We start from the raw sequence: 24,287 nt of genomic DNA on the forward strand, positions 1-24,287 counted from the left end.
CTTGTAGATTTTGTCAAGTGTCAGTAGAATCCTTAAAACATTTAATAATGGAATGTGAGGAGTTGGTAGAAGGTTGTTCACTGTTTTTAGGAAAGTATTCTCCTATAAATGTTGATGATTGGTGGTATAGGATGTTGTCTAGCATCAATGTTCAGTTAACAGGTGCAGTAATTAATTTCTTGGAAAAGATTATACCAAATGAAGTAATGAAACCATCATTAGAATAGGAAAACATTGTGTTGCCTCTGCTGCATCATAATTATCAGTTTTTTTTTCCTTTCCTTTTTTCTGAGTTCTGTGTTTCGTGTTGCGTGTTTTGTAATAAAAGTTTGAATAAACTGCAAATTACAAATAAAAAAAAAAAATTACCTTTTTTCAGTGCCACCATAGGATCCTGGTTTCAATCTGGATTTCTTGAGTAGCGGTACTTCTCTCTTTCACATCTATACATACTGGTCTTTTGATTTCAGTGCTAGGTCAGATCCTGAGTCTGCCAACATCCTTATGGGCTTACCTCCTACTCACACCTCACAGTGTGGTTTTTCTTTCTCCCCTTTCTTCCTGATACCATCGATGCTCTGTATTTTGACTGGTTTGGCTTTGGGGTCTACTTCTGAGTCTTCACTTTCTCTCATTTCTCTTTCCAATTGTTTTACAGTTTTGTTCCTACACATATTTTGTAAATGGCATATCATTTGGTGTTTCACACACTTCCTTCTTGCTCAGGACAGTCTCCACATTTGTAGCACTCTATCAGATTCCTGGATTCTTCTGGTTTTGGATTTTCTCTTCTTTCGGTGTTCTACTTTTCTTGGTCTGTTGCTCTTCCACCTTGCTTTGTTAATTTGCATGACTTAATTCTCTGTTCTGTTTTTGTTATTTTTGTTTATGCAGACTACTGTCCTCCACACTGTGCTATATTCAGTACGCCTTCTAGCATGGTTATTTTGCATTGCAGCATCTTTTTTTGTACTCTTGAACTCCTGCATCGCACCACCAACGAAACCCTCAGCATGATGTCTAATGTGACCCCAAAATGGCAATCTGTCGCTAACTATTTTAGCGCTATGAGGTAATCATCCACTGTTTCATTCACTCCTTCCTTTTTTCATAATAGTACATCCCAAACCTCCTGGGTCTAGTCAGTGCAGTGTGACGAATCAAAGGAATTTGTCCCTTCTCTCCAAGGGGAAGTTCTCCCACCTTAGCCCCACAGTGAGGCTAGGGCGGTGAGCCCGCTCCGCATCACCCTCCCTAGGGGTCGAGGCAAGTAGGACCTCACTCAGAGAGACTCCCCCCTATGGGGACAAGGTCTCCCATTGCTGTGAGAAACTCCCTAAAGGATACACTGAAGTGGCTTACTTGGGAATATCCAACCTACTAAAAATATACAATACCAAGACTTGTATGCAGAGAGAACTAACATATGTTATGCTCAACATGAAAGAGAGCATATCACTTTAAATGGGAATCTGCATTTAACTAGGACGAGGAGGCTGGAACGAGGAGAGACGCCACAACAAGTGGAGAAAGAGACGTGAACATCAGTCAGGGATGCCCTGGGGCGACGTAACACCTGAGAGGGGAGGAAACTCTGGAGCCCGCAGGTTTGGAAACTGCTCTGGAGCCAAAAGCAGAGTGCTGGATGCGCATCATCTGTTGATAAGGAGTGCGAGAAGCTGATGGTCGTGGCATGACCACAAGAACTTCGTGGTGGACCACAAAGCAATGCCGAAACAACTAGGTGGTCAGTGCTTATACAAGTGTGATGAAGGAGATTGTAAACGGAGGGAGATGTGTTATGGTGTAGCTTGCTGGGTGGAATGCAATGATGTAGTATGTAGTTCATGATGCGTAAGAATCTTATGTTAGTGCTTATGTTCCAAGAATGTTATATGTTTTGCTTTGGTTGGGGTTCCATGGACAGCAATTGGAGAGCACCAGCCTGAGCTATGGTTGTGCTTGGCTGTGCTGGGGGTCCATTCGTATTGAGCTTGTTAATAAAACTTTATCAGTAGTAACAGCATGTCCTGTTTCTGTGACTTAACAAGAAGGAAGGCATGAAACGTGGGACACCGTACCGGAGGAGCCGACGAAGCGAAGAGCACAACAAACCCAGAACGAATGGAGGCCCCTGAGATGTTGTCCCAGAGAATCCAAGGTAACGGGGAAAACTGAGAGACAAACGCCTGAGGAGAAAGGCAGAGTGCTATATATATCAAAAGAAAGGGACTATAGATTATCAAGAAAAAGAATACTATGAGTTAAGAAGAAAAGTGGAATATCTCTAAAGGGAGAATTGTAGAATCTGGATATCACTACCCTGGGAAAAGGGGAAAGTGCCCCTGTATTGGAAAATAAAAGGGGGGAACCAAAGTTACTCAAAACAAATTAATATGAATCAAAGTATTTGTCCAAGGTCAAAGAAACCACATTTTGAGATGGAGGGGAAAAAAGTCTCCTAAAATCTTGAAAGAGTTACATGAACTGATTAAAGAAATCACAAAAGACTATTTAAAAATCACCTATTAAGAGGAGCCAGAAAGAAGACAATTTTGCAAGAAGCAAAGCCCAGGAGAAGGGAGTAATTCTCCTGTCCGTAGTTGTTAGAATAGTGGTAGGGTTGGTTTTGGACTATGGAATTATTCTTTGGACATTCACAGATGACTACAAGCACATTAGTTAGGTTGAAAGCTAGGGAACACCTCGCAGATATAGGTAAAGTTGAGCCTTATTCTTATTCCCATCTTTGAAATGTCCTCAGTGTGTCTGCATCCTTCTTCTAACCTGCCACAGCAGCCATTCAGCATTGTCTTCATCTACCATCATAGCGAAGCCCAGCTACTTGGCTGATCTCAAGAAGGCCTTCATTGGTGCTTCACCCCCTGGACTAGTGGAAAGAACCAGTCTCAAACTGCGCCTCAGGATCCTGCCCATGGAAGCCTTCAAAGGTGTCCCGGGAACCATCCTGTGGGTTGGCCAGCTTCTTTGTGGGCTACTTCGCTGCACCAGCTGCCACCCTGAGTTCAGACTTGGAACTCTGCAGATCCTTGTGTTGTGAAACAAGACGGCTGTTCCTGCAGTTGCAGCTCTGATACATGAAAAAGGGACTTTGCATGACCAACATCTTTGTTTCCAGCATGAGGGCCGACTTCAGCAATTTCCTTGTGTCCGTCACTGATCTCCTTACATGCATTGTGTCCTGTGGTACCTCTGAGGTAATCGACAATATGGTGGTCCTTTTCTTCCTCGTGCCAGAGTATTCCAACTGTACAGTTTCAGGAACTGTGTTGCCAGAGCGCAGAGCCGCCGACTAGCTGGACCCAAAATCATGATGCTGAAAGTGACCTCTGCACCTGCAACCCCTGGACCTCCTTCATTTGAACCAAGACACGGAGCCCTGGGGGCCCAGTGATTGGAGGAGCTGGCAAAGTGGTCAGTGAATGAATTGGAGAACGGGGTGAGTAGATTAACCTGTTCTTACCCCCTACCTCAATAGGATTTAACAGGCATACAGTCCTTGCCCTTGCCTGACCTGATGGGTCGAGTTCTGGTCAAAGATCCTCCCTGGGCTCTGTGAAGGGATCATGAAGTAAGACACAGACAACAGACCAAAAGATATTTATTAATATAAATGTCAGGATGGTTAAAGTCCTAACTTGCCCTATGCTAAGGTGGGATTTTCCTACCTGAATGAAACTAAGGAAAGTCTAAGTCAAAGAGTTCAACTTAAAGGTCTGTCCTTGTCCAAAACCTATCCTTGCCCTCAAAACTAAAGCTAACAAATGTGTAGGGATGTCCAAGTTCAAAGAACTAGTGTTCAACTTAAAATTCTGAGCTTCCGGCTCAGAGCTTACTTTCAGCTCCTATTCCCTAAGAATATGAAAGTTCCATGAAAAAGTCTCAAAGTTTACCTTTCTTCAGTTCAAGGCAATATAGTTCAGAACCAATCCTTGGGGTTTCCATTCCCAAGTTTCAAGTAACACAATCCAAAACAAATGGGTCTTGAGACTCCGTTCTCAAGATACCAAGTGTGGTCCTTTAAGTCTCAGGGTTCCTGTTAGAGGTAAAATAGCATTGAGTGAAATTTTACCTATATTTGTGCTCCCCCAGCCCCAACTTTTTGCTTTTGTTTCAGCCTCCTGTCCTGACTTTCTGACAGTCAAGCACAGCCTTCAGCTACACTCCACTGGGCATTCGCTCATCGTTATGGGTAAACTGACTTGTTCTTCAGGCACTCAGTATGGAGAAACCTCTTAGTCTTATGACTTTGTTGCCACTCTTGGCAACTGTATTTCAGTGCGCAAAGCAAATTACTGTACCGTGCATTGGGGTTCTTGCAGTTCTGGGCCCTAGACATCCCCTAAGGGTTTTCTGGTAACTGGGCAATCTGCCTGCGAGTAGACTGGTGGCAGCAGAAGCTTTTTCGTGTGCTTTTACATTACTTTACTGAGCCATACCGCGATTAGCGCGTTTAGCTCCAGGCTGTGGCTAGTGTCAGTCATGTCTGTGCCACAGGGACTTTTGTCTTCTCCTTTGGCCATTTTATCCGTTGGCCTTCCTCCTGGTCTTTGTGACCCAGGGAGTCCTTATTTGGGCATACATTCACCCGCGAAAGACGGTAATTTTTGCAGACTAATGGATGTAACGTGTGTGGGTACCCAGGCAGTGGGTTTGGAATTATCTGTGTCCCAATCCACACTACTGGTGCCAGGATGTCTGGCGTGCATGAGCCACAGCGGTCCCTGATTGGACCACTGCTGGCATGCATGAGTGGGGCAGATCTCCTCATTGGCCTGCTGGGTGCGAGCACTCACTGGACTTTGGGAAATGAGAAGGTGGCCTGAGTGCAGACCCGCAGATCACCCATAGGTCTGAATCGACCTATACTTGGAGCAGCGCAGAGAAGGTTTGGCCCCCTGAGCCTGCTGTTGTCTTGGTAGAGACCTGCTTTGCGCTCGGTCTCCGAAAATCTGCAAAGGTGCTTCAAACCCTTGGAGTGGTGGGGTCAATCAATCTCAATGCTTCCTTGTTGCCCTGCAAACAAGCCTTCTCGGATGTGTCCCTGGATGCCAGGTGGCCTGACTAGCTTGTACCTTGGAACCTGCTTTGGAGCGTTCCTACATTAAGTTTTGCCTCAAGCAAATTTCAATGACTCTGGTGCTTTGGGCTGCGAGAGAGGAGTGTGTGGCAGCACGCAAGTCTTGGGTGTCGCTGTGTAACAGTGGTGGTCGATGCTGGCGACCTTCACGCCTTTCTTCAAGTATCCTGAGACCAGCTGTATCAGTGCTTTCTTTGTCCTGCATTTGTGACGAGAGATCCAGCTGTAAACTGGACCAGCATCTGCACCCGCAGCGCCTGTGCACTTTGAAGCATAACTAAGGAGGGGATTTCGTACTGCAGGCAACCATCTCCAAGCATGCCAGGTTTGGACCTCGAGTGATATAATGGGGGTGAGTAAATATACCACCTATCGTTGGCTCCTAGTTCATCCAACCTGTTTCGTGCACAAAGGATCTCTTCTGGTCCTTGCCTTGACTTGGGTGGCTCTTGCTTCCTAGAGACGTTCGAAAGTTGGGGACAGCTTTGTTCTCTGCAGCAGATGCTCTTCTGACTCTCGGAACCAAATTTCCACACTCCAGAATATCTTGCCAACCTTTCCTTCCCATTTAATATTGTCCTGTGTACGCTTTACGCATCACCACTTTCATGCATAGACTTGACGCTCTTCATAGGGCTGGACTTTTTAAGTTAGAGATATTCATCTCTGGAGGTGGCCAATGTATTAAAGTTTGTCTGCTTTCCCTCCCTACAGGTTTTGGCAGGAAACCGCACTTCACTGCATTGACCGAAAAGTGATTGTATATGTATTTTACATAGTGTGTGTTTAAGTAGTGATATTACTGAGTTTGCCGTTATTCACTTGTGTTTGTTCTAGGCCTAATAAACTGTATATTTTTTTATATACTACTATCTAAGTTAAATTGTTGTCGTCTACTGTGTGTGCTCAGCCAAGACCTCAGATAACCCCCTCTACTCCTGAGACTTAGCCTTGGCAGCTCTCCAAGCCCCCTTGAACTGTCCTGGCTACCTTTGCAGAAGTGTTCCCTGTTTCACTAACAAGGGTGGCCTCCTAAACATCTGTTCACCAGAGCAGAGTTTAGAAATCCATTTGAACAGATCCCTTACCCAAGCCTTGAATTTCATCACTTACACTTTTGTACAGTAGCACCTGGAGTGTTCCAAGTGCCGAATGGGATTACCAAATAAATTATCTCAGGCCCGAATAACCGGACAGACTCCAAGAATATGGCAACATACTACTTTCTTATCAGTTCAATAAAGTAGGGAAACCTGGCTAACAAATTGTAGCTCATACACTCTCATTTCAATTACACAAAAGGCTTTATACCTTGATTTATGTCAGCTATGACAGCATCCTATGTGGCAAACTGTAAAACCTATTAGGTGGAGGAATTGGTTAAGGAATCATATAGACCTATAGTTCATATAGTGCACAGAGGGGGTGAGCGCGTAGAGGGGGTGAGCGCGTAGAGCGGCGAGTGGGTACATGCTTGACACCGACAAGAGTGCACGCGCGGGGCAAACGAGTGGATAGGGGGCATGGAACAGACTGAAGCGCATTGTATTGCGTAACGTATAAAGTATGGTTTGGAAAGCAGATAGCGCTTAAAGAGCATTTAACCCACAATGACTGGAGTACACATCCGGAGCGCACAGAACGAACTCGAGCGCACGCGGAAAGCCGGAACATGTTAATGCGGGACCGAAATATCTGGAACAGACTGGGATGCATGGAGTGGATAGGAGTGCATGGAACAGACTGGTGCACGCGACGTATATAGTATGATTTGGAATGCAGAAGAATATCTGAAAGGGTATATAACCCATCTTATCCCACCACCACGCTTACTCTCGCCTTACATCACCACTCAACTAGAACACAGTGATACTATGACACCATTCGGTATAACTGTTCTCATACCAACACTCGCCGCTCACTCCACATCATTCTAAGTAACCACTGCTGGTAACACACCCCCCAGCTAGGCGTTCTCCTCAGGCCTAACGCAACCACTTCCACTTTGGATAAATCCTGCCAGAACGAACACATACTCCTTACTTCTCAATCAGCACACCTACAGCTAGAATGCAGCTATTACACGGATACCGCACAAGCTGCACACATACCCGGTGCCCACACGCACCGTTTTGAGACTCTACTCTCTCCACTGATATGAACTTTGGTTCTCAAGGGCGTTCAACCTACTAGCGCCTTCAGACCATACCAATGGTATATAAGGCGCTATATAAATGCAAAATAACAATAACAATATAAGTGTTAATATCATCATTGGTTGCCCCTTATCTGGTAGGCATGCCTCCAACAACTTCTAACTACCTGTAATACTGCTAATAATGCAATAGCAGCAGCGGATAGGCTTCAATTATATTCAGTGCTATTACTCCTCTTGGCCTCTCGCGACGTGGTTGCTCCGTCCTGCATATCCTTTTTGCATCTTTCATTGTTCAATACTTCGCACTCGTAATTATTTACTACTTTACTTAATCTGAGAGAAATATGTCTTACGTACATGGCTTATCCTCTTCGACTCCTTTCATTCCTTGCAGTTGCTCCTTGCTATGGCATCCTTGATCCTGAGCCAAGCAAATACTGTTTGTTTTCGCACATAACTGTATTCCAGCGCCTGTCAGCTCTGCAGCCTTGGTCTTACTCCTTAAGGCTTCTCGCTTACTGTTATACAATGCTGGCATCCATCTTCTCAACATGGCTGCTTTACTCGCGTTATATTTCCTACTTTAGCAAGCTTTTATGTTGTCTTATCTAACTTACGTTATCTAACTTACGTTTCTTCGTATATACATCGATTACACCCCTTGTCACTTAGCTTCTTAGTATATATGGTTTTCTTCATATTTGCATGTATGTTTACTTCGTTGCTTCAGTTACATCTTCATTCCTTGATCATCCATACATCAGATTCAGTGCGTCTATGCATCTTCTGTCTTTGTGACGTAACATCTCTTTAGTCAGATTTTACGTATAGTTCTATATCCAGTGGTGCCTGCAAGCTCATGTGTACTCCATCAGTTTAAGGGTACATTTGATATGGTTGCCTGAACGCATAACGTCTGTCATACCTTTGATGTGGTATTGGGATGATATTAGGTGTCATGCAAGTGCTCGCTTGCTGTTCTTCCAGTATGAGGGAGGTGAGGGGGTGGGCCCTATAAATAATGTGTGCATCTGCCTCTCTACACTTGCTTCAGTCTTTTCAAAAGTCTTTTACAAAAACACCAGGTCTACCAACCCTACCTCTGGCCTCCCTCACCAGTTTATTTGCAGTGGTTTTATTGGGCGGTTTCACAGTGTCCTTATCAGTCACCATTCAGGGCTCTCTTATCACTTGCGGTCCTATAGGAGCGCCCTAGTGCTTGAACACCCTTCTGAAACTCACCAGCCTTATGAGCCCTTAATCGGTGGTTCCGGTGACTTCCTCTCAGCTTCTGAACCTGGGAAATCCACCGATGTGAGCCCGCTCACTTGCTGTGTGTTCCCTTACACACTCCCGCACCTCCAATATTTCTTCCGGGACGCGGGCAGCGTCCTCTGCTACTCGCGCTGAGTTAAGGAGGTTCGCAGGCTTGTGGGAAATACACGGCCCACTCACATCGGGTCCTGCAAGTCCTCTGGTACGTCTGCCGACATACTGGCTCTTTCTCCTGTCCCGCCACGGCTGCCTTTTTACAAGAGTCTCCTGCTGTTCCTCCACACACAGGTCTTCCTGTTGCTCTCTGTCCTGCTGGGTTGGTCTCCCTTTATACACCTGCAGGTGTGGATGTTTGATTAGTCCTGCCTGACCAGAATTAAAGGGACATGCCTGACTCTTATAGCTCTTAGCAGGCATCTTCCTCGTCCCAGTACTAGAGTGGTGAAAGAGTGTAGTCTTCTTTACTCTGTTACCTCTTCCTTGTCCCAGTACTGTCAAGTGCTACATGTGGGAAAATGAGGGGAGCTGGCTTATAATAGCCCATAAAGGCTCGGGAGGGTTAGGTTGGTTGTCAATAGGAAAAGGAGGATACTATGTCTTGCCTGAGGGCACCCCACTCCTAATCCTCAAGGACCCTCCACCCAGGGGATCCTTCCTCGCTTCCCAAGAGCGATGGCCTTTCCTGCACAGAGGATCCAAGGGGAGTAGCAGTGAGAATACCCTTGGGTTTCTCACGGCTCCCACTAAGGTGGTTGGATTGGGAGAGGGTCTCAAGAAGGATTAGCGCGGCGCATCCCGCGAAGTCTGCCGTCATTTTAAGGTCATCCCAGATTGAGGTTAGGGTGGTTTCAGTTCCGTGACGGGCTCTGAAACCTGATTGTGCAGGGTTGTTGGCTTCGACAAAGGCATTTAGTTGGGAGTAGGCGGTACGGTCAATGAGTTTGACAAGGAACCTGGTGTTTGAGATGGGGCGGTAGTTTTTGGGCTCGAGAGGGTCGAGAGGTTTTTTAATTGGAGGTTTGACATGAACCGTTTTGAATGCGTCGGGAAAGATACCAGAGGAAAGGGAGGCATTTCTCCCGCGCAGGTGGAAGCAAACATTTCTTTGAGGGTTGTGGCTGGGCAAGGGTCCAGCGGAGAGCCAGATGGTTTGCGGGCAGATAGAAGTTTGAGAAATTGCTCTGGTGATATTGGACTAAAGGATTCGAACGTTGGTTGCGTAGTGGTCGCAGCTGGTGGGCTGGCCGGTATGGGGGGAGTATTGCCTGGTGGATGTAAGAGAGCCAGTTTGGTGGCTAGAGTATTTGTTCTTTCGAGAGCCGTGGTGTAAAAGTGGAGGGAGAGTGAGTCGCACAGTGATTGTGAGGGGGTTGGGACAATCGTGGTGCAAGCTGGTTTGGTGAATTCGGAGATGATTTTGTGGAGTTCTTTGCTTGGGTTTTTGCAGTTTAGGATTCAGGAGTTGTAGTGGGCTTTTTTTGCTTTCCGGATTTCGGCCTTGTACTGATAAAGGTGTCGGGCCAAGGTGGCCCTGCTCTCCTGGATTTTGTCTTTCTGCCATTTGCGTTCTAGATATTTATATAGTTGTTTAGTGGTATTTAACTCGGGAGTGAACCATCTGGGGAAGAGGCCACGACGGGTTGATGGTTTGCAAGGGGGTGTGAGCTTAAACAGAAATGCGTTGAGCCATGAGTCAAAGGCGTCAGGAGTTAGTTGTTTATTGAGTTGGCAGGTAGGTGGTGTAGACTGGAGGAGTGCGTCGGCTAGGTCCGGGACAATTATTAGTTTTTTCCAGCATTTGCGTAGATTCTGAGGTTCAGATTCGAGTACGGGAAGGGGGTCGGGTGAGCGAATGGCAAAAGAGAGAATGAAGTGATCGGACCAGATGATAGGGGTGGGGGGTTTAGATGAATCCGGGTGTTGGAGCTAAAGATGGCATCAGGAGTGTGTCCGTTATAGTGAGTCGGGTCATTTATGTGGGGTTGGAGGTTAATTGCGTCTAAACCGTCAACCAGAGAGTGTGTCATAGGGTTGGTGGGGATGTCGAGCCAAATGTTGAAGTCTCCAAGAAGGGTGAGGTTGGGATGGTTTAGCTGAAGGGTGGCAATAGAGTCACAGAGTGCCACGGATGACACTCTGTAAAGAGTGGCACAGGACACCCAGGAAGGGTTTGGGTGGTTGTACCGAAGTAAGGTGGACAGATAAGTACACACACAACTGAAAGTAAAGAGAACGAAGAGTAGCCAAGTGTAGCAAGGAAATAAAGTACAACAGAATGGATTCCCTCTTGGGGTGTATGCAGATATAAGAAAAGAGTATTCCACGGACCTTAGGAAAAACTCTAGCCTTCTGCAAAGTTTGCTATAACAGAGGCCCACGCTGTTTGCTCATGGCTTGGAACAACAGCTATGGGTGTCTGTAACACAGAAACGAGACAAGGGAAAGGGAAGAGGTTGCCTGACGGAAACCAACAGACAAGCTCTGTACAGGGGTCTACAAACAGAACAAGAGAAGACACTAACAGACAAATCCAGGAAAAAGGAAGTTGATAGCAAGCTAGCAGAAGGAAATGAAGGGAAAGCCGTATAACAGGATTGGATTAGGGATAAGAACAGAGGGTTGAAAACAAGGAAGAAAGCAAGGGAGCAGCAGTCAGGAAACAGGGGGACTGCAATAACTGAAAGTAAATTAAGTAGGTGAACTATTGTGGATAGCAGAGGACGGTAGGGTACAAGGTTGAAAGCTCAGAGGAGCAGGAAAGCAATAAGCAAGCCCAAAGGAGCAGGGCTGTAAGGAAGGGAGCCCAGAGGGAAAGGGCTTAGGGCAGCGGAGTAAAGCAGACTGCACGGCAAGGAGCCCAGAAGGGCGGGGGAGCAAGGAGTGAGCCCAGGGGAGCAGGGCCGCTGACTGTAGAAAGCTGCAGAGGACTGCTAGGCTGAGAACCCAGCGGACAAAGGCTGTAGGTAGCAAGCAGCGGAGCATAATCGGCTGCAGGGTAGGAAGCCCCGAGGACAAGGGCTGTTGGCAGCGGAGAGAAGCAGGCTGCACGGCAAGGAGCCAGAAGTACCGGGCAGCAAGGAGTAAGCCCAGAGGAGCAGGACCGTTGACTGTAGAAGGCTGCAAAGACTGTAGAGGGCTGCTAGGCTGAGAACCCAGCCGACGAAGGCTGTAGATTGAATGCAGCGGAGCGTGATCGGCTGCAATGCAGGAGCCTGGAAGACAAGGGCGGAAGGTAGCAGCGGAGCGTGATCGGCTGCAAGGCAGAAGCCCGGAAGGACAAAGGTGGAGGCTGGGAAGCAGCATAGCGTGATCGGCTGCAAGGCAGGAGCCTGGAAGACAAGGGCGAAAGGTAGCAGCGGAGCGTGATCGGCTGCAAAGCAGAGAGCCTGGCAGGGCACTGGAATCAAAGCAGGAGTAAGGAGGAACCGCATACAAAGATCCGTAGCTCGAAGCAAAAAGGTGCTGGAAGGACTCTTAATGCAAGAGGCTGAGCTCCTGCAGGCAGCAGCTAATATACCGCCCAGCCCAGCACAGAGGCAGGCTAATTGGTCGCACCTGGATCAGCACACCTGCATACAATCTGCCTCCTCCCTCTCTGTTCCTGAGCTGGTGGGAGCAGAGCTGATCTCTAGGGCTTCTGGGGATTGTAGTTCCAATGATGACAAATAGGAATAGCCAGGAATAGATGGTTGTAGCCAAGTGCATTGTGATAAGTGAAGTTTGTTGGAAAAAATAGAAAAGCACCAAAGTCTCGCAAATGGGAAATAAGGTCCATATTGATCACCAATGTATGCGCCCAGGGCGCAGGCATGACACAGAGGTTGTTTGCGAATTGTCTATCGTAGCCAGGGGGCCTGTAGATTATTAGGAAGCTGTGTGAGAGCGACGGGGAGAGGGATAGTTTAACGAGGAGAGATTCTCAGGAAGGAATGGAAGGTTGGTTGTCGATGATTGAGGCGTGGAAGAGAGACTTGAAGACGAATGCTACTCCCCCCTCTAGAGGGATGGTTCAGTGGGATGAGGAAGTAGTCTGGGGCGAAGTCGTCAGAGAACCAAGTTACGGTGATGAAAACCAGGTCTGGTTTGTCAGAGGCGAGGAGGTCAAAGATGCAGTGTCTGTTTTTTGCCACGGATCGGGCATTAAATAGGATGCAGTTCACATCGGCAGGCGAGGTTGGTCTCGGAGCTGGAGCGGAAGGGGGTGGTGGCGGAGAGAGTGGAAGCTGGAGAGGGAGAGGGGTAGGGTGGGTGATGATCAATGGGAATAGTGGGCGAGCAGAAAAATTGGCAGGCTTCGGGCGGCATTGGGTGGCTGCGTGTGTTAGGATGATCGGGTTTGGCTCGGGGGATTTGAAGGTGTGGGCGGTTGGGAGTTTCAGTTGCAGTTGATGAGAAATCGTGGGAAATGGGTCTCAGGAGGGGTGAAGTGACGGGGGAAGGAGGTGATTGGGGGAATGAGGTGGTGGGTCGAGACAGGGGAGGCGAAGAGTGCTGAGAGATTGAGGGGGACCAGGTACGTTTCTGCTTTAGTTTCTTTGTTGCAATTGGAGTGTGAGAGAGGGTAGGAGGGTCAGAGGGGGGAGGGATGCGGCTTCGGTTCTTGCTAGGGCTAGGCGTGCAGTTTTTAGGGAGGGGAAAGGGTGCGGTCGGGGTGGATGGTGGCGGGTGTTTGTGGGCAAGGCAGGGGGGTGGATGAATGCAGGGCGGGGTGTGCCCGGTATGATAGTGAGGGGAGCGGGCATGGTTAACGTTGGCTGGTCGGTGGTGGGGTTCGGTGGAGGAGTGGTCTTAGGGTGGTTGGCTCGCCATCGTGCCCCTCTGGCTTGGTGTTTGGAGAGGGGAATCGTAGGGAATGCGAAGGAGGGTGGGATGATTTGGGAAGGGGGGACGGGAGGGAAGGCAGATCGGGGAGTGGGGGCGGTCCACGGTGGTCGTTTCCGACAAACTGGTGGAGTGGGTGCACTCATGCTTGGTACGAGCTGTTAGGTGTAGTTTCAAGTGCAACTTATAGTTTATTAGACTTTATAAGTTCAGCTATATCACTGGCTGAGAGTAGTCTTGATTTCAGGGTTCCACAAAGCCAGGGTATATTATTCACTTATTCTAGGTTTTAGTGTACTATTTGTACTAGCTTGCAGATATTAGGCCGTTTTGAAGCGTAGCTAGACCTTAGGATATGCTAATTAGGCAGCCTATTTAGTTGTAGCTACAGCACAGTTACGCTGTTGGGTATGCTTTCTTCTAGTAAGCTGGAATAGAGGTAAGCTATTAAGGAGAAATTGAATGTAGCAACACCCCAGGTATGGTTTTAGTTGGTCTTTTAGGTGGAGTTTAGGAGTGCACCTAATAGTCTAATCTTTTAATTGTTCTAAATTCAGTGGGGGCACGCTATTAGGCACAATTCCAAGTTCAATTTGCACAGAGATGATATTAGACTATTAGGTGCACTTCTAGATTCAACTGTACACAGAGATTGTATTAGGCTTTTAGGTACTATTAGGTACAATTCTAAATTCAACTGTACACAGAGATGGTATTAGGTCTACCTTTAGATTCAATTTTGTATAGAGGGGATATTAGACTATTAGGCACAGTTCTAGATTCTACATTGCACAGATGATATTAGACTATTAGGTGCACTTCTAGATTCAACTGTACACAGAGATGATATTAGGTCTACCTCTAGATTCAATTTTGTATAGAGATATTAGGTCTATCTCTAGATTCAATTTTGTATAGAGATGATATTAGGCTATTAGGCACAGTTCTAGATTTACATTACACATATATTCTATTAGGTATACTTCTAACTTGGACTTTGCGCAGAAGGGATGTTTAGGCACGCTTCTAACCTCAATGCTGTCGTGTACACTTCTAAATTGAATTAAGCGCAGAGAGACTATTCTACACACTAGTCAGTTCAATTAGGGCACACTAATAGGCACACTTCTCTCAATTCGACTTTATACAGGGAGGGTATTAGGCATGATTCTAAAATCAACTTTGTCCAGAGAGGTTATTAGGGAGATTAGTCGGTTCAACCAGGCATGATATTAGACTATTAGGTTATTGGGCACACTTCTAAATTCAACTTTCTCAGAGAGGCTACTGGGCGCCCTTCTACATTTTACTTTCCCTCAGAAGCTATTGGGCACACTTCTAAATTCAACTTTCACAGAGAGTCTATTGGACACACTTCTAAATTCAACTTTTCACAGAGAGGCTATTGGTCACACTTCTAGATTCAACTTTCACATGGAAGCTATTGGGCACGCTTTTAAGTTCAACTTTTACATAGAAGCTATTGGGCACACTTCTAAATTCAGCTTTTCACAGAGAGGCTATTGGGCGCATTTCTAGATTCAACTTTTCACAGAGAGGATATTGGGCACACTTCTGGATTCAAATTTTCACAGAGAGGCTATTGGGCACACTTCTAAATTCAACTTTCAATGAGCGGCTATTGGGCAGACTCCAAATTCAACTTTCAGAGAGAGGCTAATGGGCACACTTCTAAATACAACTTGCACAGAGGGGCTATTGGCGACACTTCTAAATTCACAGAGAGGTTATTGGGCACACTTCTAAATTCAGCTTTCACCAAGACGCTATTGGGCACACTTCTAAATTCAACTTTTACATAGAAGCTAATGGGCACACTTCTAAATTCAGCTTTTCACAGAGAGACTATTGGGCACATTTCTAGATTCAACTTTTCACAGAGAGGCTATTGGGCGCACTTCTAAATTTAACTTCTAAATGCACTTCTAGATTCAACTTTTCACAGAGGGGATATTGGGCAAACTTCTGGATTCAACTTTCAATGAGCGGCTATTGGGCAGACCCCAAATTCAACTTTCACTTCTAAATACAACTTTCACAGAGGGGCTATTGGGGACACTTCTAAATTCACAGAGAGGTTATTGGGCACACTTCTAAATTCACAGAGAGGCTATTGGGCACACTTCTAAATTCAACTTTCACAGAGGGGCTATTGGGCACACTTCTAAGTTCAACTTTCACCTATTGGGGACACTTCTAAATTCACAGAGAGGTTATTGGGCACACTTCTAAATTCAACTTCTAAATGCACTTCTAAATCCAACTTTCGCATAGAGGCTATTGGGCGTACTTCTAAATTCAGCTTTCACATAGAAGCTATTGGGCGCACTTCTAAATTCAACTTCTAAATGCACTTCTAAATTCGACTTTCACATAGAAGCTATTGGGCACACTTCTAAATTCAACTTCTAAATGCACTTCTAAATTCGACTTTCACATAGAAGCTATTGGGCACACTTCTAAATTCAACTTCTAAATGCACTTCTAAATTCGACTTTCACATAGAAGCTATTGGGCACACTTCTAAATTCAACTTCTAAATGCACTTCTAAATTCGACTTTCACATAGAAGCTATTGGGCACACTTCTAAATTCAACTTCTAAATGCACTTCTAAATTCGACTTTCACATTGAAGCTATTGGGCACACTTCTAAATTCAACTTCTAAATGTACTTCTAAATCCAACTTTCACATGGAGGCTATTGGGCGTACTTCTAAATTCAGCTTTCACATAGAAGCTATTGGGCGCATTTCTAAATTCAACTTCTAAATGTACTTCTAAATTCGACTTTCACATAGAAGCTATTGGGCGCACTTCTAGTTCAACTTTTACAAAGAAGCAATTGGGCGCACTTCTAAATTCAGCTTTCACAGAGAGGCTATTGGGCGCACTTCTAAAATCAACTTTCCATGAGCGTTGGGCACGCTTCTAAATTCAACTTTCACAGAAAGGGTATTGGAATGTGTATATAATAATAGTGTATGTGATAATTGCTAAGAGGTTTTCCAAGGCCTAAATAAATAATTGTATTTGTATACATTCTGCCTAACTTGTGTTATTAAAAGTGCTCTGTTTGTACTTAACTGGACGCTTTACCACACTCTCATAAGTCTAAGCCTTGCTGTTCAGTCATACAACCCAGTTAGAGTTTGGCCAGTGTGGTGAACCAGACGAAGTAGTCGAAGTAGAGCTTAACATTTCAAGGATGTTTATTCGAAATAAAGAGAAAATGCCTATCTGTCCCTATTGCTATGAGGGATTTCCCCTGCCTAATAAAACGTAACTATGGGTGCTCGTCAATTGTCCAAATCAAAATAGTTCTCAGTCTGAAACCTATCTGGCCTTACTAATCTTAGTGCAATTCCACTAACTTGGACATTGTCTTTCAAATTCTTCTTGATTTAAGATCGAGTAATTGAGTCCTCTATGTTCCATGTTTTCCAAGTGTTAAAAAATGTGACTTATTTTTACTAGGGTTTGTGGCAGGTTAGAAGAAAGAGTCGGACACTTGAGGGACACATCTACTGATGTTAATTAAAATAATAAGGATAGGGCATATCTTTACCTATTGCTACAGGGGTATCCCTGCCTATCTAAATAAACTAAAGGTGCTGGTCACTTGTCAGGAAGTCTCAAATTAATATGTCCACAGTCCAAACTATTTTAACTAACATAAAGCAGATCAGGAGAATGTCTCTCTTCTTCTTGTCGTCTCTTTTTCAAATGTCTCTTTATTCAAACGTTTTCTTTAGTATGATATCTTTAGATTGCTTCTTGCCACCTTCTGGATAAGTTTTGAACTCTTTCACAATACACTTAGGTTTAAACTTCACTGTAGTGCCTGACATTCGACCGTCCTCCTTGATGCCCTTTCTTATAGTCTGTTCCAGACATGTGTGCCTTTCTGACTCCTGTATCCCAGACCTTCTTAGTTTGGGTGTACTTTGTTGTAATTTGGCCTTCCCACTCTCCTGGGGCTTCTCACATTGATTATCTCTCCTCTTATCTGGTTCACTTGATTTCACTTCCCATTCAGACTTGTATGATTCCCTCTCTGGTTTGTTCCACTTTTTACTTCTTAAAGAATGGGGTATTTTCCCCTCTTCCCAGGGTATTGGTGCCCAGTCCTCAATGATTCCTCTTTCAGGCTCATTCATTATTCTCATTGCTTTATCACAAGTCCACTTAAATGGTTTTGCATTCACCAGCTCGTCCATTTCACTGGGGCAAGTTTTTCCACCTTTGTAACAATGCCCCGGCGGACTCCGTTCTCCCCATTACCTCTGTGCAGGGTAACGCTATTGGTCTCGGCGCTCGTTCGGGTTCTCCTCATCCGCTCTGGATCCCGTGTTTCTCTATATTGCCGGTGTCCTGCCCTTGGTCTTCTCTCTCTGTGCGACTGGTAAGGGTTGTGAGCACCAGGGAGTCTCGTACACTCCCCACCTGGATGGAATTGGCATAGTCCGACGAGGCGCACAGGCTCACCATGAAGTCGTCATCATCACGCCACCACCGGGGTTTTGATTCCCTACTCTGCTATTTCTCCATCCTCGTTAGCGCCAGGCCTCCAGCATTTCCCTCTGGCGTTCAGGACTTCTGTGAAAGTCACAGGCTCTGCGACTCTCCTTTGCTCCGCCTCTCCAAAGCATGATGATGTCAGGGAGCTTCCCTTGCTTACGATCTTCTCTCCTTTTCCGTCTTGGCTCTCTGCGGAGACCTGATGTCAGGGGGTTTCCCCTGCTTATGCTTTTCCTTTTCTCTCTGCTTTTCTCTCTGCTTTGCCTCTCCACGGTGTGCTCTCCCTCTTCAGCCTACTCATCTCAGTTCAATGTACGTGTCTCCTTAAAGAGACAGATTCTTTTCGATGTGCATAATGATGTATTTTAGTTTTGCTTTCTGCCAAACATCTGGATCTTACATTGTTCTTCACCCCTGATAGTTCCATAGGTGCTGCTTTGGTGGGTGTTCTGGGGAGGTTCTCACAGGAACTGGAGTCCATGCCCCCTAAGGGGAGTCTCTCCCAGTGAGATCCCACTTGCCCAGACCCCCCGCCCACAGGGAGGGGTTTGGGCAAGTGGGCTCACCTACCTAGCCCCAAAGGGGGAGGCTCCCCTTTGGGGAGAAGGGACGAATGCCTTTGCTCCCTAAAGCCTTCTGATCCTCTGATTTACTCAACTCAGCACCTTCTCTCTTTCGCATCTGCTCATGTCCAGCAATTGGGTTTTTCAGGATCCTGTAGCCTTTTGGCTTTTCCAGCTGAATTTAGGAACCCTCCAGGTTCCCTGTTTTCCAAGTGTTGAAACATAATTGCTTATTATTCTAGGGCTCCCCAAAGCCTTCTGGCCCTCTCATTTGTTCAACCCAGTAGGGTCTTTCTTGAGCATCTGCCTGTGTCCACCAATTGGGTTTCCCGGGATCCCGTAACCTTTTTGGCTTCTCCAGCTTCTTGTCTCACTCTCTTTAGACAAACCCCTTTGTCTTTCAGATTTGCTCATCTCTGGGATGTAACTGTCCGTCCCTCTCGCCGGCTTTACCTTCTCAGGAACGCTTGCTTCCCTTTGCTTGCCCAGTTCAGCAGTGGTTACATTTCTCATGCAGAGATGGGAATTTGGTTTCTCCATTGAAGTCTAGTCTCGACGTTAGTTTACAGCCGGCAGGCCTATCATGGCTGACCATCTATGTCACCCTTTCAGTGTCCCAATCTTGGTCTGCTCTCTCTCTCTCTCCATGCTACCGCTGTCTCTGCATAGGATTCTTTTTTCTCCATTCCCGATTCCTCATCTCTTTATTCTCGCCGCCGTATTTCCACGGGCATGTTGATCTGCATCAGCTGTTGACTTCACAAGGAACACAGCATTATCTTCAGCCAAATAGCTGGGTGTAATGTTAGTATGTTGGGTATGCTAATCAGTCGTTTCTATTCCTGTATAGGCAAACGCAGTGTTCTTTGTAGGGAGTTCTAGTAGGAATGAGAGTCCTTATTGCCTATGCTAGCGGGAAGTCACTCCCAGTTAGGTCCCACTTTTCCAGAAGCCTAGGGAGGGTCTTGCTTAGCAGGCTCACCTCCCTAGCCTCAAAGGGTGTGGCTGTCAGATTTGTCACACCAGACATTAGTGTTTTGCCAGAACAGGGTGGCCTCTCAGAATCTGTCCACAGAGCTGATTCTGAAAATCTATCTTAACGTTTGCCTGTCCAGAGATCCTGTGCACTGTCCTTTGTCCACCTCCAGGCAGCAGAGCATGGGAAATGAAAGGGCAGAGCTGAGACTGTCAGAGGTGCTCCCATCTGACATTTCTCCTCCCTGCCCACAAGTCCTCCCTTAGCCTCCTTAACCAACCTGTCACAGAAACCCCCAATGGTCCCAAATACACCAATCTGTCACACATAACCCCCACCTATCACAGAAACCGGCCCGTCAGACACTTTCCTGTCATAACTCCACTCAACTGCTATACCCCCACTAATCAAAACCACAGTCACAGATCCTTTCACTTGGAACAGATTTCTCCTCCAAGTAATGGGCCCTCATTACCCATAACAGACGCTACACCTACTCACATGGGTGCAGAACCCCTGCTACCTCAGTTGCTTTCCATCTGGCACACACACCTTTCTACCTATCACAATTGACCTCGCCATTTGCGGCATATACTACACATGTCACAGTCATCACACCGAACAATCACAGACAACACACATCAGTCCCAAATACACCCACTGTTAACAGTACCCTAAACCCACAGACCCCTTAACACCAGTCGGAAATACATGTCCACCACAAATCAGATAGTCAACCAATGGTCCTATATGCACTAGCACCAGTCAGATTCTTAACTTCTAGCTGAATGTCAGCTACCAGTCCAGTCACATATACCCAACTACCAGTCCGATACATTAGTACCAAGCCAACACACTACAAACACTGATTAGCTTTACAACCACCAAGTCACACATGCACTACCTCCAGACAGACAGTTTACCATCTGCTATTGATACCCTCCAGCTAGTCAGTTAGAGCGATTTCACCTTATCAGCCACACAAGCTCCAGCCCTCAAGATCTCTAATGGTCCTGGCAAGACTTGACTCCTGTCATAGAATGCAATTTGGCTTCTGTGAAATCAGACCTCAGGACCTTATCTATGTCTTTAGGGCCCTTGACTATTGGTACGACCAAAGGGCACGGTCCATAAAGCATCCATGGGTAAAATGTTGTGTACAATGTTCTGTGGTTTTCTTCTACTATAGGTACGAAATGATCGAATATAAAAGTCCGACCCCACCAAAAGACCTAAAGCACACACCATGAAAGTTTCTAACTACCAAAAGTTCGAACCTTTCGTGGTATGTGTTTAGGTGTTTCGGTGGGGTCGGACTTGGGGCTGAGGGGTGTCCCCCACAACTCCTGCTCACTATCGGGGGAGTGAGTGGGGATTGCGGGGGACACCCCTCCCATCCCCATGCCACATGAAAAAAAAAGGAAATACCCCGCTCACCATGCTATACAGTATAGTGAGCGGGATGTTGCGGGGGACACCCCCCGCAGCACACCCGAGAAAACAAAAACGGGGCTGCAGGAGTGTCCCCCGCAACACCTGGCTCACTATACTTTGCAGTATAGTGAGCGGGGTGTTGCGGGGGAAACCTCTGCAGCTGCCCGAAGAAAAGGAAAAAAAGAAAAGGACCCTGCAGCGCTGGTTCTCGATCACAGAAGTGAAAGGGAACTGGTGCCGCAGGGACACAGCGCGTCTTCAAAGGTAAGTAAGGTGGGGGTATGTTGGGGGTGTGACTGTGTAGGGGTTTTTAATGTATGTTTGCATGGGAAATGTACGAACCTTCTGTGGTTCGTACATTTCTCATGCAAACTTTTCCGTCGCAGACGTTTCCATGACGGAAAAATCACGCAGATCCTTTTACAGCACCCATTTGGATTTTGCTTCCATGTATTCCAGGGTAAAGCATTTCGTACTTTGATCCATAATAATCTTGCAGTCGGGTGTCCCTGTCCTCTGCTTTCAGAGTCTTGTTACTTCTTTGCCTTACCTTCCTGTTAGCAATCCATAGCCATCCTGTACAGCAAGCACCTGGTAAGGAGTTTACCACCTGCTTGGGGTTCTTTAGGGATTTATCTGTGTTTTAAGTGTGATTTGCAATCTTTTATTTGTGCTGGATTGCTTCTAGAGGGCACTGCCTCAGTGGTGCAGTCCTTAGTTTGTTTCTGTCCTCTCCCCCTCCCCCCCCATAGCAATTGGCTAAGGCAGTCAGGTGTCTATGTCCTCTCTTTTTGGAGTCCTTTGTTACTCTTGTACCCTACCTCCCTGTTAGTTATCCGTAGCCATCCTGTACAGCAAGCACTTGATAAGGAGTTTACAGCATGTGTGGGGTTCTTTTGGAGGGGTTTACCTGTGTTTTAGTTTGATTTCCAATACGTGTTTTGAGCTGGATTGCATCTAGGGGGCACTGCCTTCGGTGGCGTAGTTCTCTATTTGTTTGTCCTTTTTCCTCTCTCTTTCCATCTTCATTGCAATTGGCTGAGGCAGGTAGGTGTCCCTGTCCTGTTTTCTTTAGTCCTTTGTTACTGCTTTGCCCTGCCTTCCTGTTACTAATCCATAGCCAGTTATTGCAGCAAGCACTTGGTAAGGAGTTTACAGCCTGTTTGGAGTTCATTTGGAGGGATTTACCTGTGTTTTTAGTGTGATTTCTAATCTGTGTTTTGAACTGGATTGCGTCTAGAGGGCCCTGCCTTAGTGGTGTAGTCCTTTGTTTGTGTCCTTTCTCCCCCCCCCTCCTGCCATCTTCATAGCAATTGGCTGAGGCTCCCTCGCTTCCCTCCAACCTCTAGTTCCTTTCCCCTGCCCATCCCCCACCCCACACCCACCCATCCCATCCCTGATAGTGCCATCTATCTACAGGATGCACTCTTAGGAGCAAGTACCAGGTCAGCCGGTGAAGGGCCAAAGGCAAAGGGCACCTTCCTAGGGCACCTCTATCGCCTGTATACCTGTTTGCCATGGGTGCGGTACAAAGCTGTCTACTGCTACCAACAGGTAAGGTGGCAGGAATTGGGAGCATAGCCAGTGCTGCATTTTCTAAATCCTGCCATTACCTTATCACTACCATGTGATTCTTACGACTGTTTTGAATTCTCGCTGCACTCCAAACAGGGGTCGAAATAGGGATTTGTGGTGCAAGAGTTAAAAGTAGCTCCTAGCTGTTAGGGCCATAGATCTTACCAGGAGTCGATTGCTGTGACCCAGGAACTACTTAGAAAGTCTTCAAAGTGAAGTTTAATGTAGTGTTCTTAGCATGTAACGTGCTACATGCAACATGGGAGCAGTGCAATTGTGAGTACAGTTTATTTTGTATGGAAAATGCTAATCTCAACAGAAGAGTACATGGAGAGCTAAATGATTATTGGCCAAAACAACAGAATGGCCGTAACAGCAGTGTCTCAAATGGAAGCAAAGCCAAACTATCTGAAAAAAAAATTATACTTATCTATACATGAATATTATTCCAGATATTTTATTAAAATGCACACTTAAAATGTTGCCAATTGAATTTGAATGCAACGGATCACCTATGAAATAAACACTCTAAACTTGCTACCTTTTACAGTTGGAAAACATTGCAAATCCGTGGCTGTCTGAATGTTAAAACATTTTAACACTCGGGTTAGTCATAAAGATTTGCCCAAATTTAATAGGAAATTATAGTTTACAACACAAAATTCTGTCAGCAGGAGTTATGGTCCCCTCGGTGTGTGCAACTTCAACTTTCCGTAGACCTTGATGTATGTTTTGAAGTTTCAAACCAGGAAACTAGCCTTCAGTGTAAAATGAGGGCTAGATGGTGTAAGTTTGTCTTTGTAAAATTACACCTCTGCACAACCTCTGTCTAGAATATTCCCAGATGAAATAAATGTCATATTACAGGGCTTAGGGTTATACCAAACATCACTTTGCACTTTACCAAGGAGAGCAGAGGGGTAGTGCCCATGTTATTAATTGCTTAGTGACTACAAATATGATCCCATACCGCATTAGTAGAAACAGCAATTTTTAAATTTGCATGCGTTGACTGAGTTATCCATCACTTGACCCCTCACGAAGGCTACATCTTGCCTGTTTACAGGAAGAAAGGTACGTGCACAATGTGAGGAGTCCGAAATTTGAGGCGGATAACTTGGAGAAGGTTTTTTAGAAGAAACCTTTTTATCAACTCAAAAAGGTTTGATAAAAGCCTCACTAATCCCTACTCTAACAAAGATGTCCTGCCTATCAAAATAACTAAAGGAAACACTGTAACAAAAGGATTCTGTCCCCCACACTTGTACATACAACAAACACAACACAGTAATATACACCAATTCAGATACCACAAAAATATTAGTTATGTTCAAGGCCTGGTAACTGTTCCTCCTTGTAACCTGGTTGTGTTCACCTTCCACAGATTCAATCAGGACGTCAATCAACAGTTCAAAGGAATAAGGAAATCCCGTCTTGCAACAAAGTTCTTATAAAGTTCCTTTTACTGCTGCATTCGGGTTGTCTGCTTCTTCTGGTCTGGGCAGCACAGAAAACTGCTTCTCTCTGTTTTGCCCTGGTGTCTGGTGCTCGCCTGCCACCAGAGCCTGCCTTATTGTGGGGAAGGCTTCTCAACTTCAAGCTTCCTTCCACGTGAGCTCTGCTGCAACCACGATCTTCAGGGGGAATGCTTTTACCAATAACGCTTCCTGCTGCACAACCTCTGCAATCAAGGTCTCTAAAGGAAGAGACTCTCTTAGAACCGCCATTGGTACGGCGAACGATGTCGGCTCCAGCGGCTCCGCTCTCTTTCAGCTGCAATGTGCAGTTGCTGTCATCACTCCACCTCCCACTACTACGCTTTATGGCCTTCACCTGAGGGTGC

Source organism: Ambystoma mexicanum, chromosome 2q (genome assembly GCF_040938575.1).
Source record: "Ambystoma mexicanum isolate Mex_15411 chromosome 2q, UKY_AmexF1_1, whole genome shotgun sequence".
NCBI lineage: Eukaryota > Metazoa > Chordata > Amphibia > Caudata > Ambystomatidae > Ambystoma > Ambystoma mexicanum.